A 26,768-nucleotide genomic window follows, 5' to 3' on the forward strand; every position below is an offset into this window, starting at 1 on the left:
TCAATATCAATTAGCATTATTTGAGCTACTTCTTTATGAAGCATCATTTTGTTGTGAGCAAGAGCTTGTCTTGATGGTATGCAAGCCGATAAGCACATGGAACATAAAGCTGGGCCACATTGTATACATAAACATACAAAGAACAGTATCCCAACAATGATGCATAGAATCGTTAGCAGTTTCCAACCCCAAGTGGTAAGCATTGACCAGAACCACCCTGAAAGAGTCCAAGTTCCATTGTCCGGATGTATTTCAGCAGCGATCTTATGCAATTTCGAAATGGCATCATAAACAGATGGTGAGTTGTCAGGCACATATACACAACAGCTACTTCCGATGATTCTACATGCCCCCCCCCCGCGGTCAGCTAGAACCACATCTAGAACCATTCTGTTCTGAAGCGTAACAATCCTAGAAATCTGAAGTTCTTCAGTAATATTCCCTAGTGCAATAGCAGTATCATTGGCTACAGCCTCAACAACCCGGGTCAATCGTCGTATCTTCCGACTATTCAAAGCAGCCCCCACAAAGGAAAACAGTCCCAAATTGAAGTCCACATACTGTTGCAAAGCAGTGTCAGTCTCGTCGATGTCGTCCAGAACAACAGCACGTTTAACACGATTCAACACGAAGTCGTGGTAAAGGACATAGTCGTTATGATACATTGGTGGGGCAATGAATACAGGGGGCAATACAAAAGATACGTAGCAAGTGCCTAACCATCCCAACGGGAGCTGATGATAACCCTTCGTTCCACAAATAAAATACGTATTACGGGATGCTACAAACGATATGCCATTCGGGCTGTCAAATGTGAGTGTAGTGTTGCATTCGCTTCTTCCAACCGAGATGGTACCTTTATTGCGTATACATAAATCAGCTTTAGTGGCAATAACATTAATAACATGTGAGCTGGAGACATTAATGTTCCGTTGGTTGCTGTAAACACGTGGGGCAGACACATTATCGGGGCGGTACTCTTCCCATTCAAATCGAGTACCCTCAGCTCGTGGATACCCATCCCGGTCATGGTAGCAAATTTTATTCAAACGGAAAAGCACCCCCCCATTTGTTGGCCATCTCAAAGTGAAGAGTAGAGTGTACCAGGCATTGCAAGATCCATTATGTGAGAACGGGAGTGGAATGAGTGGAGTGCCCCCTTTCTTCTGGTGCCCGGGCAACATCCCACACACCCAACAATTAGACGTATTTGTCATGTTATGAGTATGATGCAGGATCTGAATAAAGCTATTGTTCAGATACGTCTGTCGGTGCCGTTCTTCATGGTAAGGCAAAGTAAAGTGAAAGTGTTCAGAAGGAGCCGGGGTAGTCGGCAGCAAATGTTCACGTGCAGGCACCACGAGTTCAACTACCCACGCTATCACTGCTATTACCACAATGGTCAAGACAAAAAGGATGGCACCAAGTATTCTTTTGTCCCGTGATGCAGAAGACGCCATAGTTCAATGAGTTCTCAAAGTCTTAAATAGTTCGAAAAGTTCACAAAGTCTCAAATGTACATGTGTGTATATTTACACCTAAAAAGGAAAAATACGGTGCTGAGCTCCGAGGTAGCCGTTGTTTTCTTCTCCGGGGTCAAGACGGGTGTCGCTACTCTTGGCAGAACTGATCCCCCCCCCTTGAGATTCCCGGCTTCCGTTTCACAAACCCCAGAGCGGTAACCAACCAGTCTCGAAAACCAAAAAAAATCTTCTTATCGTGGCCGCAGATTATAGCGCTCTCGTCCAGAAATAGTGTGGTCCGGGAAGGCTCCCTCAACCTCGGCCGATGTCACAGCTGGGCTCTTTTCTTTCTCCAGGATCTCCTTGTAGTCGGTCAACACAGCAGGATTCACCAGATCAGGAGAAACACGACGGCAGTGGGTTGAGTGCACCCACCGCTTCCTGTTGGTCACTCGTACAGCTGTTCGAGTTGCCAGGAGGACCTGCTCGGGGCCTCGCCACCTCGGTTCCAAGCTGTTCGCCCTCTCAAACGACTTAATCATCACAAAGTCGCCAGGGTGAAGATCGTGGCCCTCTCCAGTAGAGTTGTCGGGGAGCGCTTCTCGAACCTGTTGATGAATAGAAAGCAAATCATTTGTTAATCGTGCCAAATAATCGTTCATCATTATACAAGGCACATCATGTATCAATCGCGGCTTAGGCACTCCCCAAATATTCATAGGCCTTCCAAATACCACTTCATATGGTGTGAGGCCTTTCGAGAGTGGGGCACTGATCTGAGAGAGAGCAATGCTAGCGGTAAGGCATCCGGCCACTTCAATGTCGTAGGCGCCACAATCTTAGCCAGTTTTAATTTCAACGTGGCATTATACCGCTCAACAAGACCTGCCGACTGAGGGTGGAACACAGCATGAAACTTCTGCTGAATCCCCAAGCCTTTCAGCACATACTCCACAATTTTCCCAACAAAATGAGGCTCATTATCGCTCCACAAAAATTTGCAAACTCCAAATCGAGGGAAGTACTCCTTGAGCAAAACCTTAGCTGTTGTCAAAGCTGTATTATCTTTCGTGGGGAAGGCCTCAACCCATTTGCTAAAAGCACACACCACCACTAAGACATACTTAAGGTTATTGCAACGCTCAAGCTGGATGTAATCCATTTGGAGTACCTCGAATGGTGCAGAGGGTGGAACGAACCCTCCTTTCGGAGTATGGGTCCCCTTTGCAGGATTATGCTGCAAACATATCAGACAGGTCTGCACTACTCTCTTGGCTGTATTGGCAATCTCGGGATGCTCCCAAACTCGTGATAACAATCGAGTGATCGCAAGAGCTCCCACATGTGCTAATCCGTGTGTCATCTGAACTATCGCTTGCAAGTAAGCTGCAGGCAATTTCCATCTCTCCATGTCTTTGCTTCTCCAACAGCCCTCGTCATCTAGCGCCCCATCTACTGCCCATGCCGCAAGTTCTGCTTCAGTCGCTGACTTTTGGATATCTAGTATCTCCGCTCTAGCATCGTACCATCGCTCAGCTTGTGATTTTGTTACATACATGGGGGAGTCAGTTCGGGACATAGCTGTTTGCCTTGCTATGCTGTCGGCAAAGGCATTTCCTTGACCCACTTTATCAGTGATCTTTTTATGGGCACTGCATTTAATAATCGCTACTTTCTTTGGACAAAGCAACACGTTTAGGAGATCACGCACCAGTTCTCCGTGCATAATGTGTACTCCATGAGAAGTCAAAAACCCACGTTCTCTCCAGAGTAGCCCAAAGTCATGCGCCACTCCGAAGGCGTACCGGCTGTCTGTGTAGATGTTCACACATAGGCCAGCACTCAATTCGCAGGCTCTCGTCAAAGCTATCAGCTCTGCTGCCTTAGCCGATTTTTGTGGTATTCGTGCTGTTTCTACCACTGTCTTAAGAGTCGTGATCGCATATGCTGCAGAAGTCGTACCATCTGGCAGCCTCAAACACGATCCATCAACCCACAGTTCCCCATCCACATCTGGAAGTGGCATATCCTGCAAGTCGACACGACCCTTTGTCTGTTCCTCAGTCAGGAAAACACAATCATGATGTTTTTCTTCCTGACCCTCCTCAACCGGATAGGGCAATAAAGTGGCAGGGTTCAGGGTAGCACATCTTTTCAGTGTGATATGTGGCGCCAGAAGTGTGAGCTCATATCCTGTCAAACGTGCGCTCTTAAGATATTGGGTCTTTGTTTGATTTAACAGGGCATCTACTGCATGGGGAACTAACACCAACAGTTTGTGCGATAACACTATTCCCTCACTCTGTCGTATAGCTACCGCTGTTGCTGCAACTGCTCGAAAACACCCAGGTAACCCTCGTGCTACAGGGTCAAGAACCGCCGAGAAGTATGCACATGGCCTTTGTTTGTCCCCGTGTGTTTGCACTAACACTGATAACGCGCACCCATCTTTCTCGTGCACGTACAACGTGTAAATCTTTGTATAATCTGGTGTACCTAACACGGGTGCAGAACAAAGGGCTTGTCTCAACTGTTCAAAAGCATTTTGGCATTCATCTGTCCATTCAAGGGGCATTGGTGTAGTTTTGGACAGCAACGCTAACAACGGTTTAATAATATGTGAAAACCCCATGATCCACTGCCTACAAAAAGACGTCAATCCTATGAAAGCACGTACATCTCTCTGTGTGCGGGGGAACGGTGTGTCTAAAATCGCCTGAATTCGATCTGATGTTAATGCACGCCCCTCCGAGGTAGGTCACCTTAGGTCTACAGTATTGGAGCTTTTTCTTCGAGACTTTATTATTATTTTGAGCCAAAAAGGAGAGCAAAGCAATCGTACTCTCCTTGCATTGAGCATAAGTATCAGCAGCCAACAAAAGATCGTCGACATACTGGATAAGGGCAACTCCAGATTGCAATTGAAAAGAATCAAGCTGTCTTTTTAAAGCCTGGCTGTAGATACTCGGACTCTCAGTGTAACCTTGAGGAACACGACAAAATCTATACGATTTATTATTTAACGTAAAGCCGAATAAGTATCTGCTGTCAGGATGAATGGGAATGGAAAAGAACGCATTTTTCAGGTCAATGACACTAAAGGTCGTTGCCGTTGGTGGCACCAGTGTAAGCAAAGTCGTGATGTCGGACACCACCGGGTATTGGGGAATGACAATTTTGTTAATTTCTCTCAAATCAATATTAAATCGATAGACTTTGTCATCAGTATCTCTCTTAAGGATCGGAAGAATAGGGCTGTTGCAAACATTGTAAGGAACCTCCTCCACCACCCCTGCAGTTATCAAATCTTGGACAATGTGTGTCAGGGCAATTTCACCTTCCCTGGAAATCTTATACTGTGGCACACGTGGCAGAGAGGCTCCTTCCTTTACAGTAATTTGAATAGGCGGAATACGCATCTCTCCCACATCCGTGTCTGAGGTTGCCCATAACGTGTGCGGGAGAGATGCCAAAGCTGGAATGTCTAGTATAGTGCAAACCCTATCTAATTCAAGATAATTGTCATTCAGGATAACCCGCACTCCCTCGGGAGCGCAGCGTATAGTCGCTCGGAAGTATTTAAGCAGGTCAATGCCCAAGATGTTATCTGGTGTATGGGGAGATAGCAAAAATTGACCAAAACTGAAAAATTTATCGAGGCAAAGTGCAAGAGGCTTTGATAATGGGCTGGGAGTGGGTGTGCCATCAAACCCAATACATGTAATCATATCGCCAGACAGGGGAGCCCTCGGAACCAAGTTTTTAGACAAAGCGCTACGAGTAGCCCCTGTGTCGACTAGAAACTGATCAGTAGAACCCAAGATGCCCGCTGATACGTATGGACCACTCTGATCTACTGGCACTTCAACTGATTCCTTACCCCATCCTACGCAATCCTATGCATGTACATAATCCTGATGCTCCACATTCTCGCCTTCCGATATCTGGTACTGATTCCGTCTATCAAAGGTGTTACGCTCATCCTGGCCACGGCCCCTCTCCTCAAACCTGCCACGATCACCTCCACTACCTCTCGCCCCCGAATAACTTCCCCTCGACCGTCCCCCTCCACGACCACGCTGACTACGTTGCTCACGAAGTACCGGGCAATCATCAGCCCAATGCCCAAACTCCTTATAATAGGCACATTGATCCTCCGCTATATCCGTACGCCCATACGGCGCATTACCCCCTCCTCGTCTGCCTCTATCATACCCTCTAGATTGCGTTCCCCGAACCTGCGCCAACATCACCTTTGTTTTCAATTCCTTCGTTTTCTTATCAACACTTTCCTTAGCCTCCAATTCCTGTCGCTCATAATACTGAGCCATAGTTAGCAAAGAAGCAGGGGTCGCCGTGGCCCAGGAACTTTCACTCGATTTCAATCGTTTTGCAATCTCCGGTAGGAGATTAGCCACATACTTATCTACAAACAAATGCCTACCCGTATCGTCTGTTAACGATTGACCACTATAATCATGAAACGCCTCTTCGAAGCGTGTAAAGAAATCTGAGACCGTTTCATCTGGCTTTTGTTTGCACGAAGCTAACATGGTCCAATCGTTCTTTTTAGATGGGACGAGCGTTTTTAATTTAATCAAAATAGCCGCCGGGAGGTCTAAAATCAACTGACATGGCTTACATGCCGGTTCCCTATCTAGATCAGCTGCATTTATTTCTTTCCATGTTCCTCCAAGTATTGTTTCATCATTATTTTTTCGAATTAGTCTCCACATATCAGGCGGAAGGATTAGCCCAAAAAACAAATCTATATCAACCAAAGTCATAACACAAGACGAAATAGCCCCTTCAACCCCTTCATAAAATGCTGCCGGATTTTTACGAAGGTCAGGCAAAGAATTTTTCAACGCCATAACATCCGCTCTATTCCAAGGCGTATACACCCAATTATATATAAAATATCCCTTCGCATCCTTTGACATTTTATCATCATCTGTACCCTCCCCTTTAGGCGGAACATACAAAGGTGCGGCTTCACGCATAGGCATAACATGCACTTTAGAATTCTTATCTGAACCCCGGAGAGAACACTCCTTAGATTGCCCAGTAGACTCCGGACCAGACTCCTTATTCTTTTTCCGCTCGTCCCGCAATCTGGACGTCTCATCCCGCAGCTGGATCAGTTGCTTGTAAAAGGCATCAACATCTGAAAGATCAAATACACCTTTTTCCAAATTCTCACGATGAACTGACACAGCCTTAGATTCTAACGTATCCGAAAATTTACGGTACGTAGTAACAACTTCATCTGCCAAAGTAGCCAAAAAATACAGTAATTCTTGTTCTGTCCATTGACCCCTTTCAGTAACAAGCTCGGCCTGAGTAACAAAATTCGTATTCACTTTACGAGCCCAACTACGCAAATTCGCGGATTTCTCCGCAGAAAACCTGACACCAGACGTATCCCTTTTTCCTGGCTTATCCTGTCCTTCGTCATCAGAGTCTGCAGTTGGAGCCGTAGGCGAGACGTACGGAGGCGGTGATCGATCTAGCAATGAAAAATCATCAATCTCGTTATTAAGGACAGGATAAAGTGGTCGGCGAATAGGAAATTGACCAGTCGTTTGCAATTTACGTTCCCGTTCCTCCCTCTCTTTCTTCTCCTGAGCCTCCTTTTCCTCAAGCTGTAAAGCCTTATCACGAGCAGCCTTGCGCTGCTCTTTGTCCGCCAAGGCAACCTCACGTTTCATTCGCTCACGCACCGCTTTCTCCCACATTCGTACACAATCAAACATATTTTGTCTAGACCTTCGTTGAAACAAACATTGCTCCACAAACTGAACCTTACGTAAATCGAACGACCCATGTAGTGGCCATTGCAATTCAGGATCTGATTTAGTGTACTTATGCCATAATTTACTGTACATTATAGGGGGAAGGCCGAATTTAATGTACATCTCACGGTTTGGTGTACCTTCTGGGGGAGCCGGCTGTGATTCCGCTAATCTAATTGTGGTACCATTCCCAAAACAGCACATCCCTCGGAGTGTGCTTAAAACAGGCATGTTCAAAAAGTATCACGAAAGCGTGATACCGTATAAAATGGCACTTACAGTACTTCACACAAAACGTGCCGCTCAGAGGAAAAAAAACAAAATTAGAGAAACATCTCTACATGCCTGCCTATGTGAAGTGCACTACACATATAGATTCAAAGTTCACAAAGTCACAAATGTTAGCTAACTCAAATCAAAGTCACAGGTCATAGAACTTCGGCGAGCGTCTGGAGACTACCTCACCGATCACAAAATCATAGAACTTCAGTAAGCGTCCGCAGACTACCTTACCGATCACAAATCTTACCCAAAGTCTCAAAGGTCCAGATTCCAACTGCCAAGGTCTTTTAATCGAATCAGCCAAACAGCACTTTATCCAGCAACGCAGACGATCAAGAACTCAGTCGGAGACGGGCGCCACCTGGAAGGTCAGATCAGAAGGAAGGGAAGAAACACCGCGGGTGCCAAGACTCGGGTCACTCGGTGGCAGCGTACGCGTCCATGGCGAGTTTCCAAACCTTCGTCACGACCTCTCCTTCGGGCATCCGAGTCGCCGATGAGTCCCTTCGTGGTCGCCAATTTGTAGTATCGGGTTCCCAAGGCCTACATGCTCCGAAGATAACCCACTTACATTGAAAGAACTGTTGGCACGGAAACTGAAAAATTCAAAGAACAAGTTTATTAAGACCCCATGGGGTGGTGGTACATTCCTACAGCACCCTTCGGTAATGCAAGAAGTATCACACCGAACATCGGTGTGACCCGTTCTTTTATACAATTTGCAGGTAATAAAACGATAGGCGGTACAGAATTACAGAGCGTTATGTACATATATGGTCATTTTTGGAACACAGCCAGCTCATTGGAGGGGTTACAACCCTGCTGGTCAGTTTGGCGGCACATTCCTGAGGGGTGACTGGTCAGTTGGGACTGCGCATGTACAGGCTTGACTGTTACTAAAAATAGCCTGTTGCTGGGCAAACTCGAGTGGTCAGGGGCACGGACAACGGACTAAAGGGCATGCTGGCCACGAGGCCGCTCATGATCTAAGATGGCCGCCGTAACAAACAAGATGGCGTTTCCAAGAATGGCCAAGTTAAGCGGGAAAACGTGTAGCACAGCTAAGCGCTAACCCGGCCATTGTCAAATTACGACAGGGTGGGATGGTCTACAGTGTCGAAGGCCGCACTGAGGTCCAGGAGGATCACTGCCACTGATCCTCCCGCATCCAAAATGCTTCTGGCCTTCTCCACTGCTGCCAGGAGGGGGATGTCAGTGCCCTGACCTGGACGGAACCCTGCCTGGGAGACCCCTAATAGGTTATTGCTCTCCAGGAAAAGTGACAGTTGTTTGTTCACTAACTTCTCAGTGATCTTACTGTTTCCTGGGAGAAGGGAGATGGGCCTGTAATTGGAGAGGTCCTGAGGGTCTAGAGAGGGTTTTTTTAGTAGACCTTTAACTGCTGCCGCTTTCCAGCTGGGGGGAACTGTGCCCTCCGAAAGGGAGGAGTTAATCAGAGCCGTGAGGGGGGGGATGATGGTGCTAGACACTTTTTTCAGGAAGCGGAGGGGTGCGGGGTCGAGGGGGGAACCACTTTTGATAGAGGCCAAAGTTGCCCCTACCTCTTCCATTGTCACTGGGCCAAAGACATCCAGGGAGGGTCGGGGGATATCAGACGGATGGGAGGGGTTAGTGGTAGAGATGGTAAGATCCCGATCCGTGTGAGCCGGTTCAGGGGGGGTATAGCCAGGAGAATTTTTTGGATCTTCTCGTCAAAGAAGGTGGCGAGATTGGAGCATTTGCTTTCTGCTTCTTTAGGATTGAGAGGTTTGAGTGGGGGGTCGGGGGCGTGGAGGAGTTCTTTAAGAACGGAGTAGGTTTCGTGGGCCGAGCAGGCAGCGTTTTTGATTCTGCTTTCGTAGTAACCGATTTTGGTGTTGCGTAGCTCCTTTTTGTACGATTTTACGGAGGTACGAAATGTTTCTTTTTTCTCCTCTGTTTTTTCCTTCCTCCAGAGGCGTTCATTCCTTTTGCAAACCTTACGCAAAAGGTTGAGTTCGGGGGTATACCAGGGTGAAGGGTTAACTCTCTTGGTGTGTTTCAGAGAGTTGGTTTTAGGTAGGATGGCGTCAAGCGATTGGGTAACCCAGGTGTTAAATTCCTTGTCCGCTGCTATGGTGTCTTGAGAGGGGTAGGGCACGTGTTCCCTTAGTTTGGCTGCCCATACGTCTGGTTCCAATTTCTGCCATCATCTGGTATAAGTTCTAGTTTTGGGAGGTTGAGGGGGCGGAATGTTGATGTCCCATACGAAGGGGACCAGGAAGTGGTCAGTCCAGGGGAGGGGGATGTGGTCAAGGGATTTCATGTCTGGGATGTTTGAAAAGATGGGATCGAGCAGTTGCCCTCTTTCATGAGTGGCCTGTGGGTTTTTTAGGTCTAGGCCGATGGAGGTGATGTCCTGTAGCAGTTCGCTGGCCTACTTGTCGACCGGGTCCAAGAAGTGTACATTGAAGTCTCCCAGTAGTAGGTAGTTGGTGGAAGACATACATTTAATGGAGGTCTGCTAGATGATTTTGTTCGGAAAGTCTGCTAGATTGCCCGGGGGGCGATATACCAGCGTTCCAGACAGCGAGGTAACTGGGGAAATTTGAATAGCGAAGTGACAGCTTTCGTGTCCCTTAATGTTGCCGTCAGATATTCTGCAGGTAAAGCCGTCCTTGAGGATTATTGCTAATCCCCCACCTCTACCCTCTGGTCTGTTCAGCGAGCACATAAGGTACCCGGGGGGGAGTGCGAGGACGATGTCGGGGCCACTGCTGGGGGTGAGCCAGATTTCCGTGAGAAACAAGATGTCTAAGGCTTGGTTTGTGATTAAAAGGTTAATTTCGTGCGAATGCTTCACAAGCGACCTGCAGTTGAGTAGGCCTAGGTGCAGGCCATTGTGTGCCGGGTCTTGATCTGCGGGGTTGCAGATGGGGCATCTTGTGAATTGGTTATCACCCTTCAGGATGCGCGTGCAGGAGGGATGTTTTTGGGTATTTAAGGCTAGAAGCTCCTCACGGGAGTAGGTCCGGTGATTCCTGGCTAAAATGGGCAGAGTGGCTGGGCCCGGACGGGCCCAGACGGGCTTGCCTTTGGCGCGCCTTTGGCGCGCTGACGGCGCGCCCGCTGCGCTTCCTGTGTTGACACATTTTAAGTAGAGAGGAGGGGCGTGGCCTGAGGAGTAGGCGTGGCCTCAGTGCTCGCCGAAGGCGTCGTCAATTTCCCTCCGTCAGCGCTAGGTCCGCTGCGTGGGAGTGATCAGGGGGGCGGCAGGTGAGTAAAATATGCAGAGAGCACAAATTGCAAGTTTTAAAAAACACAAACACACAAACAATCTCCCGGCTTCCGCCTCAGGAGTAGCAGTATTCTGAGCGCGCATTGGTCAGCGCGCCTTTTAAACTATGAGCGGGGGCGTGGCCTGAGGAGTGGGCGTGGCCTCAGTGCTCGCCGAAGGCGTCGTCAATTTCCCTCCGTCAGCGCTAGGTCCGCTGCGTGGGAGTGATCAGGGGGGCGGCAGGTGAGTAAAATATGCAGAGAGCACAAATTGCAAGTTTTAAAAAACACAAACACACAACAATCTCCCGGCTTCCGCCTCAGGAGTAGCAGTACTAGTAGGGCACTCGCTCTGCTCACATCAGAACTCCTCCCTGGTGGGACCCCCTTCTTGCTGCCAATGGGTCAACTTAGAGATGTCTCCCAGTCTGGATACCTGTTCCCCTGTCGGCACCGGGGTGTCCCCCTCGAGGTCCGCCTCCTCCTGGTCTGTGGGAACTTCGGGGGCTGGTTTCCCGTGCCCCCTGCCCTTTCTCTTGGCAGGGATTTGGGCCACTGTTTCAGGCTCCAAGTCCTCTCGATCACCCTTTCTGGCCGCCATTGACCGAGTAGACACACATGTCCACTCTGGCAACCCAAGCATCTCCAAGTGAGACCTGAATTCAACATCCTTCCATTAGGAATGTTCCAGGTCGTTACCTAGCAGACAATCTACAGGCATGGAAGGGCTCACAACCACACTCAAGGGACCTGAGACCCCTCACCCATGCAAAGTGAACCTGCGCTACCTTACACTGGCGCTCCAAAATGTCTACAGCAACTACTTGGTGGAATGCCCCTGGGACTACCTGCTTCTCAGAGACCAGGTGACACCGGCTGAGGTCACACTGGCTCCAGTATTCCTGAGAGCCTCTACCCTTTTCGCATTAATGGTCACCTAGGTGCTATATTTCTTTGTGTTAGGGGCACCTGTTCTCCTGGGATCATCTCACTGTCCCCTAGTGAGACAAGGGTAATTTCTGTGGGATCCCCACCCTCCAGTGGGCACCCCTCCTCCCAAGCGCTACACTAGTTAACACCTTGGTCTGTCCACCGGTGGGTGGCTATGTCCCCTTTGGGCACCTACTGTCCCCCTTCATGTGACCCACCGGATCACATGCATAACACTTGCGGGGACCGGACTCAGCAGGCTTCCCTGTAGAGACCCCTTTCTTCTTATCACCTGGGGACAGGGAACCTTTACCCTGGGTACGAATTTGGGCCCCTTTATAGAACTCTTGTCTTTTACCCTTGTCCCCCCCACTTTTCTGCTGGGGACCCTTCCCACCTTTAACTGAGTCTCCCCAAATGCTTTCTTGTGGACCCTGGTACTCACCCAGTGGTCCGCCTCCATAGCAAGCTTTCTGGGGTCAGTTAGCTTACTGTCCACTAGGTGCTGGCGCAGATCTGCAAAACATAGACTAGACAAGTGCTCCCATGCAATCAAATTGTAAAACCCCTGAAGATCAGTTATGTTACTGCCCTTCATCCAGCGACCTACAGAACATATCCACACATTCCAATCAAGTGTTGGTCTGAGACTTTTTACTGGACCTAAACTGATCTCTGTACTTTTTAGGAGTGAGTCCATACCTAGTGAGGAGAGCTTCTTTCATGTCATCATAGGTGAGGTCCTGCCCCTTACCCAAAGCTATCAGGGTATCCCTAGCTTCCTCAGGAAAGAGAGGCCACAACCCTGTTCCCCAGTTCCTCTCAGGGACCCCATTCATATCAATAGACGACTCGTACCCTTAAAACCACCGTTGAATGTCATCACCCTTCTTGTACTCTTTACCTACGTTCTTGGGGAAGAGTTGCTGCCACCATCTGAGCCGTTTCTACTCTTTAGCTGCTGCTCCTTGATCATTCTCTCATGATCTAGTATCGTCTTCCTTTCCTCCATGGCCATTCTCTCGTCTTCCCTCTTACTTTCCAGTCTGAGTTTCTCCAATTCAAACTTCCTTGCTTCACGCCTGTCCTCCAGCTCCTCTGGGGACAAGCTACTGCTGCCTGGCTGGATATTTCCCCTCTTCCCAAAAGCACATCTCCCCTTGGACCAAGCTCATCCACCTCTCCACTGAGATTACCAGATTGCCCACTGGCATGTCTGGCTGCTACCCAGGCCCTCAGCGCCTTTTGTAGCTCATCCTTTTTGGTGAGGCATCGGACCTGGACTTTCACGTTCTTGCAGATTGATTTCAATTCCTTCACATTGTAGATTTCTAATTGATCCTCCTCAAAGGCAATTTCTACTGATGCAAACGATGATGCAATGGATTCCGGCGTGTTGAAGTAGTACGTTCAAAACTGATAATATCAAAAATAGGCCAAAGAGAAACAGAACCTGTCAGTGGTACGTAATGGTCTGTGATATGGTAGTAGTGCACACCAATCATTGTTAGTCAAGTGCAAACACAAGTCCTATCCTCACCGCTGACAACCAATGTTAGAAATGGGATTTTGGGTTGCTAAGGTTTACACCAAAGCCAGACCAGAACCACCACTCTAGTCAGGATAAGGGAGTTACACTCCTAAAATAATCCCTGCTCACCCCCTTGGTAGCTTGGCACAAGCAGTCAGGCTAATCTCAAAGGCAGTGTGTAAAGCATTTGCACATAACCAACAGTAATAAAGTGTTAGCACTACAAACAAACACCACACGAGTGTAGAAAAATATCCAATATTTTTATATACTTAAACAAGACCGATACGATAAAGAATCCAATGTACAGAACTTTTAAATATATGTGTTGCAAAATGTCATGAAAACACAGTTCTTTGATGTTGATAGCCCCATCTGGGGCTATCCCGGTGTCTTGAACAAACAAATCCAAACAGTTCTGGCAGGCAGCGGTGTCGCGGGTCAGCTGCGGTGTCGGGAAGAAATGCCAACAGTACCTTTGAGAGATGCAGGTCGTCAATGACCTCTCATGTCACGCCCGTTGCAGGTCCATCTCCTCTCTAATGGAATAAGAAGCGCTGGCATTATCAGGCGTCGGGTGCTGCGGTGCAAAGTGCAGCGGTGCGGCGTGTGGTGCCCCCAGGTTGCGGTGCAAGCAGCAGCTCGGTGGCGGCGTCAGATGGTGTCATCGGTGATACCAGGGTCGGGTGTGAGATGTAGGCGGTGCTCGTCATGGTGCTGGCAGGTGACGGTGCAGCAGCGGCGTAGCTTTCGCTGAAACGCTGCTGTCGGCTGACAACCGGAGTTGATGGCACCAGCGTCTGTAGGCCAAAGCTGTGGTGCGGAATGAGGGGGGTGTGTCGTGTAACTGTACAAGCAGTGCCCCTGAACCACGGTGCAAACAGCAGCGCCGAGTCCGGCGTGGAGCAGCGTCGTCGGGGATACCAAGGCGTCGTCGTGAAGCGAGGCGGTGCGGATTGCGGTGCCCCCAGGTCGCGGTGCGAGCAGCGGCGCGGTGGTGGCATCAGCAGGAGTTGTCGGTGAGACTAGGGTCGTGGTGCGGCGTTGCGGGGTTTCTCTCTGCGGTGCCTCCAGGATACGGTGTTGGCAGGGGCATCGTAATCAGCGTCGGGCTTGTAGTCTTTGATGTTCCTGAGACTACGTGAACAGGGGGCAAGCTCTACCTCAAGCCCTTGGAGATACTCAGCACAAGTAGAGAAAGTTCAGTCCAGTGCTTTCACTGCCCAAGGCAGAAACAGCAACTGCAGGCCAACCCAACAAAGCAACAACTCAGCAAAGGGGCAGTACTACTCCTGGCAGTTCTTTCAGCTCTTCTTCCTGGCAGGTTCCTTGATTCAGAAGTAATCTAAAGCTCTGGGGTCTGGGCCCCAACATTTATACGAGCAAATCCTTTGTACTCTGAAGTCAGAGAGGCCTGGACCTAGTTCGAACCAGTCCGGGGTGCATTCTGCCACCTTCTTCCTTTATCAGTTTGGGCCAGGGTCCTCAGGCGCATCCCACGGTGTGGAGCCAGCATTGTGGAAGGTGAGCTCAGCCCTATTCAGACCTAGGCGCTACTCCTTACACCCATCTAGGTGTAGATGTGCCTATTCAGCCCGGCTGACTCACCCTGTCTCTCCCCCAGCTCCTGTCACTCACAAATCAGACAGACAATACACACGCTAGCAGAGGCAGACTGGATGATTAGGTCAGAAAATGCAGACTTTCTAGAAGTGGCATTTTCAAACACAGAAAGTTAAAACCAACTACACTAAAAGATGTATTTTATCATTCAGGCATTCTAAACTTGAATTTCTACCATGTTCTCTGAGTCAGTTAGGGTCCTAGGATGTAACGATCAAACTACCGATTCTGGCCCACGGAGAACAGGTAGCCTTGCAATAGTGACAAATGAGTAGGCTGTCAATCACTATCAGGACATGTCACACACACCAGGGCTTGCCCTACCTTTTACATACAATGCACCCTGCCCATGGGGGTACCTTGGGCATACCTTAGGGCCGACTCACATGTAGCAAAGGGAAGGTTTAAGGACTTGCAAGTGTGTGCACTTGCCAAGTCGACACAGCAGCCCCAGGCTGCGCACATGCTTTGCGATTGCAGGCCAGTGTTACACTTTACGGGCTGTTTGCGTGGGTGGCACAATCCAGTGCAGCAGCCCACCAACAGCATTTAATTCATATATCCCGGCACACGCAGTGCACTTTACGAGGGACTGACACATAAATCAAATATACCTATCAGGGAAACACCAATCCATGACACATTTTATACAGGAGCACTTGCACTTTACCACTGGACCGCAGTGAGGAAAACTGGGAGGTCAGAAAGCAAAAAGTCAGGTGAAGCACGCCAAAAGATGCCAAGTCTAACACTGGGCAAATCACTTAATGTCCCCGTGCCTTACACAAAATAAAAATGAATGTGTCCTCATGTAATGTAACTGGTGCTCGTGTAAAGCGCTCCGATACCCGATTCAGGTCAAGTTTGCGCTATATAAAACTCTGTAAAGTAAATAAAAAATAAATAAATCAAAGACGATTGCTAGAAGGAATGTATTTGACCTGCACTCCTTTCAGCAAAATATTCCCTCTATTTTTTCTGCCTGCGTTCAGGTCTGCCACATGGCAGCCCACCTAGTCTTTCAAGAGACCCATCATTCCATGCCACCCCTGATACCCCCTCCTAAATCTATGTTGGTTTCCAAGGCAACACTAAAATACAGAACCCTCCCCCAGTGCCTGTGCCCTGAAGGTGTCTGCAGCCTGTAGCCCCTGGTGACCGAAACTCTAAATTACTTGAGGCAATTACTCAGATCTCGTGGAAGCCTCCCTGGTTTATAATTACACTGACCCCTGCAGAGCCTCTCTGGCCTCTGCAGCTGACTAAAGTGATATTATAGCAGAAAAAGGCTTCCCTAACAAGCTCTGCAGATTGATTGATTTATTTTACATTTCAACTAATGCTGCCAAGCTGTCCCTGAATATATGTTTAATGTATTTTTAAATGCTGACAGAACTTCCTGTACCTGGCATGTAGTTGCGAGAATCGATTTGCATTTTTCTTTTCTTGCAATTAATAATGAATATGGCTTCTAGTCTCAGTGCAAATGTGCACTCAGAGTCTCAACAAACTCATTGCTGGTGATGCAAGGCACAGGGGTTCTCAGTTAGGGCAGCTAGGCAGTGGCAGGGGGAGGTTTACTGCAGTCCATACAAACCACAGGAAACTGTACTGGAAGAATATTTTGCAGCTGACCGTAGTCTTTGTAATATTGACCGCGAATCGGGCTGACCTATGTGACACCCATTGTTAGGGTTGATATGGCAGTTCCCCCCGGAGCGTGAGTTTAATGATCTGGTCCTGCGTCCGCGCGGGCCGGCACGCAGCCTAATGAATAAGTAGCCCGGGGCTCTGGGCGTAGTTCAGTAAGTTGCTGGCCACCACAGTTAAAACACGTGTGTCTGTGCTATTTATTGTCAGGGCCTAGCACGACACTACACTGGCGACGAAGGTGGTCTCGCCACCCCGCCGCACTTGCTGCTGTATCTGTGCCTGCTGCAGGCGCAGACATCGTAGGAGCGACCCGCTATGCCCCCCGGCTGCCCACCTCGTCTCTATAGCGCCTCCGGAGTGGCGCTGTGGCCCTGCATCACGGGCGACTGTGCCCGGTTGTCCCTCCTGCTCCGGTGCGGCCCCAGTGCGAGACACTGATCTCTCTCTTCCAGCGCTCGGCCGCACCCCGCCGTCGCCGCTGCCTGCCCTCCAGCATGCCGGCCGTGCATTAGCGCTAACCCGGTTTGGCCTGCTTTGTTTCCCGGCCCGCGGAAGGGCCGCATAACAGGAGGTGAGTGCGCACGTCGCACTGAAGCGCGCATGACGATGCTTTAACCAGCTGACGCTTCTCATCAGCCCCTGCAACCGGGCGAGGATAAACATTGAACTGTGCCAGGCAATACCCTGGGTCACCCCTGAGAGGACATTCACGCCACAGAGCTGCCTGGTATTTCCAGCAATGGCCCACACATCTCCCTCGCTGTAACAGTGCTATGTGCCCTGCCCTGCAAGCCCGGCTGGCTACGCTTACGCCCTCACACACCTCACAGGGCACCTATAGAGACTATCCTGCGCTGCCTGCTGCGCCCCACACCCTAGGGTGCCCCACTGGGCCTGTAAGGAGCTCATCTACCACCAATAAAACAGCCGGAGCCTGCAGCCATGACCACCGTGCCCGCCCTGGAACCGTTTGTCATCACTAGCCCCCCACCATCCCGAGCAGCAAGGTGGAAGGTGTGGGTGGAACGGCTTGAAAACTACTTTGAAGAGGCAGAAATCGCTGCCCGCGGCAGAGAGGCATGCTGCTACACCTAGGGGGTGCGGACAATCACGAGATCTCGAAAGATGTCAGGGAGGCAGGCCCGCCCAGAAACGACCGCGTACTTCATACCATTTGCTCCTCCGCCAAGCCCGCCAACTCCCGGAGGAGTCTGTCGATGTCTTTTATGCAAGGCTGAAGAAACTAGCTAGTACGTGCACCCTCCCAGATGCAGATGATGAAATCCGCGCCCAGTTCATCCAAGGCTGCGCATCCTCGAAACTGCGAGAAAGAGTTCTGCAGGAAAATGAAATGCCCATAAGAGACATCCTTACACTTGGGCGCTCAAAGGAATTATCCAAAGCCAGGGCCGCACATATGGACCCCACGCCCTCAGTAGCGGTCAAGACAGAACCAGTGTGCGCCCTGCAATCCGGCACCTCGGGCATCCGCCCGAAGCCTCCCCGGCGAGGAGCTCCCAAGCCCACCCAGCCACCACGCGGCTGGGCCTGTGCATGGTGCGGAGGCCCCACACCCCATGACAGCGCCTGCCTGGCACAAGGAAAAACCTGCAGCGACTGCGGAAAAGCGTATCATTTCTCTGCAGTATGCCGGTCAACACCAAGGAAGATGCAGAGTGGCCCACCCCGGAGGGTGCGAACGGTGGAAATGCCTCCCAGCAGCCCCACCAGCAGCGACATGGATGACGACGAAGCGGACACTGCCTCTCTCCATGTGGTCAGGATGCTTAACACCCTCGCGGCCACGCCGTCTGCAGAACCCATGTGCACCATCAAAGTGCACGACCAAGCAGTGGCAACCCTCATTGACACAGGAGCTACCATCAACCTGATGCCTGCCAGCGTGTACCGAACACTTGTGAATCCCCCGGCACTTCAGCCGACCAGAGTGCAAGTATACGCCTATGGCACCAGACACCCGCTCCGCCTGTGCAGGATGTTCTGAGCGGATCTATCACATGACACAGCCCACCAAAAGACCAAGGTGTATGTGTCTCAAAAAGGCTCGGGATTCCTACTGGGATGCAGGACAGCGCAAGATCTCAGCCTGATCCACTTTGCCCTCACGGTTCAATCTCACAACCTTGACCATCTGCTGCAAGGATTCGCAACCCTTTTCGATGGTGTCGGACGCCTGAAGGGACCCGCTGTTCGCCTTCACATAGATAAGTCAGTGGCCCCAGTAGCCTTCCGATACCAGCACATCGCTTTTCACCTGCAGCCCAATTAGAAGCGGAGCTACGCCTTCTGGAGCAAGTGGGGATTATCGAGAGAGTAAGCGGCCCCACCCCGTGGGTGTCGCCCATTGTCGTGGCGAAGAAACCAAAACTGCCCGACGCCGTCCGCATCTGTGTGGATATGCGAATCCCCAACCTCCCCTATCAAGCGTGAACGCCACCTGACACCGACCATAGACGACATCATTGGTGAGCTGTCGGGCTCGAAGTGGTTCTCAAAAATGCACTTACGTTCAGGGTACCACCAGATTCCTCTCCACCCAGATTCACGCCAGATTACTACTTTCTCCACCACGCCGGCCTCTGGCGTTACACACACCTCAACTTTGGTATATGAAGCGCTGCCGAGGTATTCCAGAACATCATCCAGAACGTCCTTCAAGGGCTTGACGGTGTCTTAAACGTAAGTGACGACATCTTAGTTCACGCACCCACCTTTGACAAGCACATCAGATGCCTCCACGCCGTGTTCATTCGACTTCAAGACCGAGGCATCACCCTCCACTGGGAGAAATGCGAGTTCCTGCGCAAGGACATCAGCTTCTTTGGTTATCGCTTCTCTGACCAAGGGATAGGCCCGGACCCCGAAAAAGTCAAAGACATCCACGATGCCCCCGCCCCAACGTCAGTGACCGCAGTGCACAGCTACTTAGGGATGGTCACATACTGCGAGTGATTCATCAAAAACCTGTCAGACCTCACAGGCCCCCTTCGTGACCTCACCAAGTCAACTAGCGTGTGGGTGTGAGGCACAGAACAACAAGAAGCCTTCCAGAGGACGAAAGCCGCACTCTCTGCGGACACGACCCTGGCCTATTTTGACCCCCGGCATGAGTCACAACTAGTAGTGGACGCTAGTCCAACTGGCCTGGGAGCTGTTTTGGCCCAACAACAAGCCTGTGGGGAGTGGGCCCCAGTGGCCTATGCGAGCATGACCCTCACACCAACGGAACAGCGCTACTCACAGATGGAAAAGGAAGGCCATCGCGATCATGTGGGGATGCCGCCACTTCCACATATACCTGTACGGGCATCTCTTCATGGTGATAACGGACCAAAAACCCCTGGTTCCATTGTTCCATGGCTCCTCCTCGCGTCCTCCTCCCCGAATTGAGAAGTGGGTACTTCAGCTCCAGGAGTTCCAGTTTACTGTGGAATATTGACCAGGCACCCGCAACCCCGCCGACTTCCTGTCACGTCATGCCCGCCCGGTCACCGTGGCAGAGGCGGCTGAAGCTGCGGCCACTGAGGAATATGTCTGGATGATTGTGGACAGATCCAGACTGCTCCTGATCTCCCTAGACGAAGTAGCGAGAGCCACCAAGGATGATGATTGCCTCCAAATCGCTATTCAAGCCCTCACATCAGGGAACTGGAAGCTTCTCTAAAGTCCGACCTCATTCCGCACACCGGAAGCACAAGCCACGCTGAAGGCTCTCTATCAAGTCAGCCACGAGTTGTACGTTTCCACAGAAGGTTGCCTTTTGAGGGGCCCCCGCCTGATGCTACCTGAATGTCTCACTCAACAAGCAGCTCTCCTAGCACACGGTGCCCACCAAGGCATAGTGAAATTGAAAAATCGCCTCCGGAGCAAACTTTGGTTCCCAGGTCTAGACCGGGTAGTGGAATCCTTAATCCAACGGTGCCCCGTGTGTCTAGCAACCAGCTCACCTAACCGCCCAGCGCCAGTGATCACTGAAGAGGGCCCGACATCTCCATGGGAAAGGGCCAGTGCTGACTTCAGCAGCCTCCCAGGCGGAAAGTACATGTTTGTGTTGGTGGATGACTTCTCAAGATATCCAGAAGTGGAGATCCTGGCCTCCACCGCAGCCTCAGAAGTCATACCAAAGCTAAAGAAAGTGATAGCCACCCATGGCCTCATCGGTGAGCTGCGTACAGACAATGGCCCACCCTCCAACAGTATCGAACTGGGTGAATATCTGTCGGCCCACCGAATCAAACACCGCCGAGTGACCCCGCGGTGGCCCCAGGCAAACAGGGAAGTAGAACGGCTAATGAGAACACTGAACAAGACCATCCAGATCGCTCTAGCAGATGGCCAAAGTCTTGAACTAGCTCTCTATCAATTTCTTCGAGAGTATCGCCTAACCCCCCACTGCACCACGGGCGTCCCACCAAGCCGCCTCTGTTTTGGCAGGGTTGTAACAGACACCATCCCACACCACCCTGCATGGGCGACATCTCCGACTCCCCTGAGCCAAACCATGGAGCAGAGAACCAAGGCAAACATGGACGCATCCCGAAGGAGGCGAGTCGTTGACAGTCCGATTGGTGTTCGCGACCGGGTGCTAGTAAAAGACTGCCACCCTGGGGGAAAATTCTGTCTTCCGCCACCTTTCGAATTGGACCCCTGGACTGTGACAGGAATCAAGGGCACCATGGTCACCGCCTCACGGGGAACAGAGAGAGTCACCAGAAACGTATCAGTCTTCAAAAAGGTTCCGGTGGACGACTGAGAAGAATTCCCAGAGCTAGGAGAACACGACTACGACACATCCTGCAGCCCGTTGGTGGCAAAATAAGATCACACTCATCAACCGGCCTCCAGTGGAAGGGGCGACCGAGCAGCCATGGAGCCATAAGGTCCTCCGTCACAAGGGGCGTAAGGCGGACAAAACACCTCCGAAGGTGACGGTTCCGAAGACATGTTCCAGACCCCGGCAGCCAGAAGCACCAGAGCAAGTATCATCTGAGACCCTATCCCCTGCCATCACAGAGGTATCAAGACTTTGTTGCCCGCTGCCAGCCACGTGAGTTTTGGTGAACCAGTGCACCAGTGAAGACCAAGTAAGACGGTTCCAAGTGTTGTAAACATGTCAGAGACTGTGAAGTACTATATTATAAATGCTCATCTGTTCTATGGTTTATAATGTTTTGCATTTCTGGTAAAGGAGGAATGTAATGTTGCCCGCGAATCGGGCTGACCTATGTGAAACCCATTGTTAGGGTTATTATGGCAGTTCCCCCCGGAGCGTGAGTTTAATGGGCTGGTCCTGCGTCTGCGCGGGCCGGCACGCAGCCTAATGAATAAATAGCCCAGGGCTCTGGGCGTGGTTCAGTAAGTTGCTGGCCACCACAGTTAAAACACATGTGTCTGTGCTAATTATTGTCAGGGCCTAGCAGGTATATCCTGACAGGGACCTGCTGAAAAGAAAATTGATCCACATGCCACAGGAGAAAACTCGGATGCGTAGGAGTTATTCAAACAAAGCACAAGGGCAAGTATGGCCATATATTAATTAATCCCCTCCATTTGTTAGGGACTAGGAGCTGTTTCTAAAGGGATCTTTATCGTGAGGAAGGCCAGTGACCCAGTGTGGCAATTTCTACGGCAGAAACATGTCGATACCAGCAGAGAGGGTAACAAAGATGTAGTTTCCCTCGGATACCCCCCATTCATGATGTTAACCCTGCTGGGGGAGTGGGGTGGGAGGTAGATTAAAATTGAAAGGGTACCACCTTACACAGTTTTAAAATATTTCTTCTGCACATAAGATCCCTCCTAAATCTTTAAAACATAGCTCTCTAACCTGAGTGTTGGTTTGCGCTAGGGTGTGTCAGCTGTCCTATGATGAATCATGCCACTAGCTCGTGGGTGAGGGCAATTTTAAAAACCCATAGGGTTTTACATGTAGGGTTTCTAACCCCACTGTCTGTTTTAATTGGTATAGACTTTACCTTTTTGTGAGTATAAGTGAAGCATATGGGAGAATTAGTGAAGGCTTAGAGCCAGATGTATCAGCTCTTTTTGCAATCGCAAAGGACCGTTTGCAAACGCAAACATATTTTCCAATGTATCAAACATTTTGAATTCGTTATATGGGTAATCGCAATTATTTGCGATTACCTAAAATGCGAATGCAGTTAAGGAATCGGAATTTGCAATTCCCCAAATGCAATTCATGTAGCTATCACAAATTGCAATTTCGCATTAAGGAATCTCAAATTACCACCAACTTCTAGTTGGTGGTAATTTGAAAATTCCTGGAAACCTGCACTGTTTTGCATTTCTCTAAGTGCCATGTGGCGCACAAACATGCCCTTAGGGCATGTATGTGCGCCATAAGTGCACACATGCATATTTCAGGGGTGCATCAGGGTGGCCTTTTGGCCCCATGCACCCTTGAAATTGCATGCGCAATTTGCGAGTACCTATTGTGCTTGCAATTGCCATTCATTCCTATGGGCCTCTAGGCCCAAAGAAATTAATGGAAGCCCTTCCTTATTTGCGCCTTGCAATTTGCGAGTTGCATCTAAGGAATGCGTAGGAATCGCTAAATATTTGCTGAAACCTACATACATTGCATTTTGCGAGTCTAATATTGTGAATCTTATGATCACTGTGAACCTTTACACCCTCCTCTACTCTAGCCTTTACACTTACCGCATTCCAGCCCTTAAAGTTAATCTAATTCTATCAGCTCACCATGCCCTATCCCTAACTCCCAACCAGTCCTAACCATAACCACTACGTCATACCTTTCATCATTCCTCACACCATACCGTACTCTTACACTAATAGATGTTTGCATATCCCAGTTTTTTTCTAACCCAGTTTTCTTTTTATCTGCTTCTTTGCCTCTACATTTTCCTTACTTTACTTTTTTTTTAAATTCTATTTTGTTTACTGAATAGGACATCCTCAAGCAATGCTCTACCACCAGTCACTCGTTGATTGGTCAGGGTTCTGTTGCAGAGCCCTGCTGTCACAAGCACGAACAGTGTAATACCATTCCCCATTGCAGGTCTGGGCTCACAGTGAGACCAGCTGAGCTCAGGGCTTGTGCGCAGAGGGGCGGGGCGTGCATGCTAATGAGAGGAGAGACATGTGCAGGACTGCAGGATACTGCACTTGTACGGGCTAGGCAGGGGCGGTGCTACAGTAAGGCCACTCCAGGCTGCTGCCTTACAGCACAATCACAAGAGGTCATTGGATTGCACAAAAAACCTTAAACTGGGCCTTGTTGCTAGGAGAGAGGAAGCGTCTGAAATAGTTAAATATGAGGGTGCAGATTTACAAGCCCCTTGCGCCACCGGTGCATCACTTTTTGTGTTCGTACCGGTGGCGCATTTTACTGCTCCATATTTAGAGGGACAGGAAAAGGGCCCCTGCGTGACTTTTCCTGTCCTTGTAAATATGGCCCCTTTCAGGCATGCAACGCCCATTGGGCTCAAAGGGCTTCAGCCCCCCCACCCCTGTTGTGTGTGGCAGCCCGGGCTGAGACAGCTTCCCGGGCACACACATATCCGCACCCGAGTACTTCAGAGGTTTTTGTTGTTCTGGAATCGTAAATCTGGTAATGTGTATGAATGCTACACCTCCCCAGGGGGAGGCGCAACGAGGATAAATGTATTCATTTCTCCTCGTTTTCTTTTCTTATTTGTATGTGTGCTGCAATCTACAGCACACATAGAAAGAGGAAATCACATCTAACAACTGTTTATGTACAGGAAGGGTTCCCTTCCTGCTCATAAACAATCATTGAAACAATAACGTTTTTCAATTTCTATGTGTGCTAGTGCATCACACTCTAGAAGTTGAAAAATGGCATTTCAGATTGTTTTTGTGCAGGAAGGGAACCCTTCCTGTACAAAAACAATCTCCCTTTGATATAGGCATCCTTGCACCTAGGTGCAAGCGTGCCTGCACCAGCGCATGGCAGCTGTTTGTGCGCCAGCGCAGGGAGGAGCACGGAGATGTGACATATTGTTGTAAATATGTTGCATCCCTGTGCTTTGAAAGTGACTCAGTGCGGCGCAGCCAAATCGCTTGCGTTCTGCACTGAGTCACTTTCTTGTAAATCTGCCCCAAGATGTTTGTTCCTGAGCTTGACACAGGAGACCACCCTGTCTGCCTGCACTGCGCACTGGCATTACAAACACTGTCCTCCCAGAAACTACAATTCCATCAGCACTGGAGCTTTGTGAAACAGCATTAGGGGGAGCAAACAGTGGCCCGAGGGACTGAATTTCCCCGACCCTAATGCAGCAGGGCAAACTCGTCTTCCAGAAGGAACAGAGGGCGTAGACAGTGGCTGCTGTAGGTTCTCTGACCGCTCATGTGGTTACAAAGCTTTGACTATGACCAGCAAGGAGAGGAAACCCTGCAACTCCATGTCTGAGGACCCGTTTCTACTCCTGCCCATGTGCAGTCCATGTGACCCATTCCGGAGTTAGAACCTGCTCTCCAGCAGGCCGCCAGACCGTGCATATGGCAGGAGTGTGCAATACAAGGGCTGATAACATAGCGTATGAGTCCTCAGAGCACATAGTGGGCCTCATTTCTGAGGAACTGACGCAGCACAGCCAGCTTTGGGACTGCGCTGCCCTACGCCAATGTGAAAGGGCAGGAATGCACTGACGTCATGAAATATGTATGACAGTTTTTCTCCGAACAGTCCATTTGAGGACAACTACGAGGCCTTTTGTCTTAGGATATCTACAAATGTGGACACCCTTGTTCCACTAAAAAAATGTAAGCACAAGGGTAGAGTATTAGCTCCATGGTTCAATGATTCTTTAAAGGCCCTTAAATTGACCTGTAAACAGGCTGAAAGGAAATGGAGCAACTCTGGAAAACCAAACTTTTGGAATATAAATCTGCAATCATTAAATCTAAATCTGTTTACTTCTGCTCTACTATATGTACAGCCGCCAATAGTTCCAAAAGTATTTTCCAGATTTTGAACAGCCTCACCCACCCTGACTGCGCTAAAAAATCGATCCCTCCCACACAAGCCCCTTGCGACAATCTTGCGCTGTTTTTCAAAGAAAAAATTGAGACTATTATTCATAACCTGAGCATCTCCCCTTCACTGGTCTGCCCTACCGGCCCTGGGGTCGCCACTACTGATTATGAAATGGTGAGCCCAGGGTGCCTCCCTATGGACTGCTTGTGGGAGTTCCCCCCTATTATTGAGGCGGACTTCGACAGACTGGCTCGCGGGATTTCCTCGGGTTCTCCTCTCGATCCCATTCCCCCTAAAATCTGGAAGGCCTCCGGAGAGGAACTCGTCTCCACTCTCTGCAGGATCTGCAATCAATCCCTGCGCAGTGGCTTAGTTTCTGCTCCCTGGAAGCAGGCTCTTATTACGCCACTGCTGAAGAAACCCTCCTTGAACCCTGAGTGTCTACAGAATTATCGGCCTATCTCCCTGCTACCATTCCCGGCAAAAATTGCCGAGCGCTGGGTGAGCTCCTGTCTCTCCAAACATCTGGAGCAGAATCACTTCCTGGACGAAATACAATATGGCTTTCGTCCAGCCCATGGCACCGAAACAGCTCTACTCACTGCCATGGAGGACCTCCGCATGCGTGCAGACAGGGGCCAGGCAGCTGCCCTGATCCTGCTGGACCTGTCTGCCGCATTCGATACGGTTAATCACGTGATTCTATTGGAGAGACTAAGGGAGGCCGGGGTGGACGGCACTACCCTGCTCTGGTTTCATTCCTTCCTGCGGGATAGGAAGCAGGCTGTGTCCCTTCCCCCGTTTCAATCGGCCTTCTCCCCGGTGCTCCACGGGGTGCCTCAAGGCTCGTCCATCAGCCCGATTTTATTTAACGTTTACCTTAAACTACTGATTACGTTAATAAAATCCCATTGGCTAAAGGCAATAAACAACGCTGACGACACTCAGCTCATCCTCTCCTGGGAGGGTGAGGAATCGATCCCTCTGGAATCTTTTCATGACTGTCTGCGAGACACGGCTGGTTGGCTACACAATAATTCCCTACAGTTCAACACCTCCAAAACTGAGGTTCTGTTCTGTGCTGGAAGTCGGATCCCCTGTCCGTTCCCGGCGCAGTTTTGGCCCCCTGAAGCCCCGGCAAAGCCACAGCCGGTCACCACTGTTCGCAACCTGGGTGTTATGATGGATAACAAACTCAGTATGGAAGCCCAGGCCGCGAAAACAGTGTC

The sequence above is a fragment of the Lissotriton vulgaris genome, chromosome 2_2 (genome assembly GCF_964263255.1).
Source record: "Lissotriton vulgaris chromosome 2_2, aLisVul1.2, whole genome shotgun sequence".
In the NCBI taxonomy this organism is placed as follows: Eukaryota; Metazoa; Chordata; class Amphibia; order Caudata; family Salamandridae; genus Lissotriton; species Lissotriton vulgaris.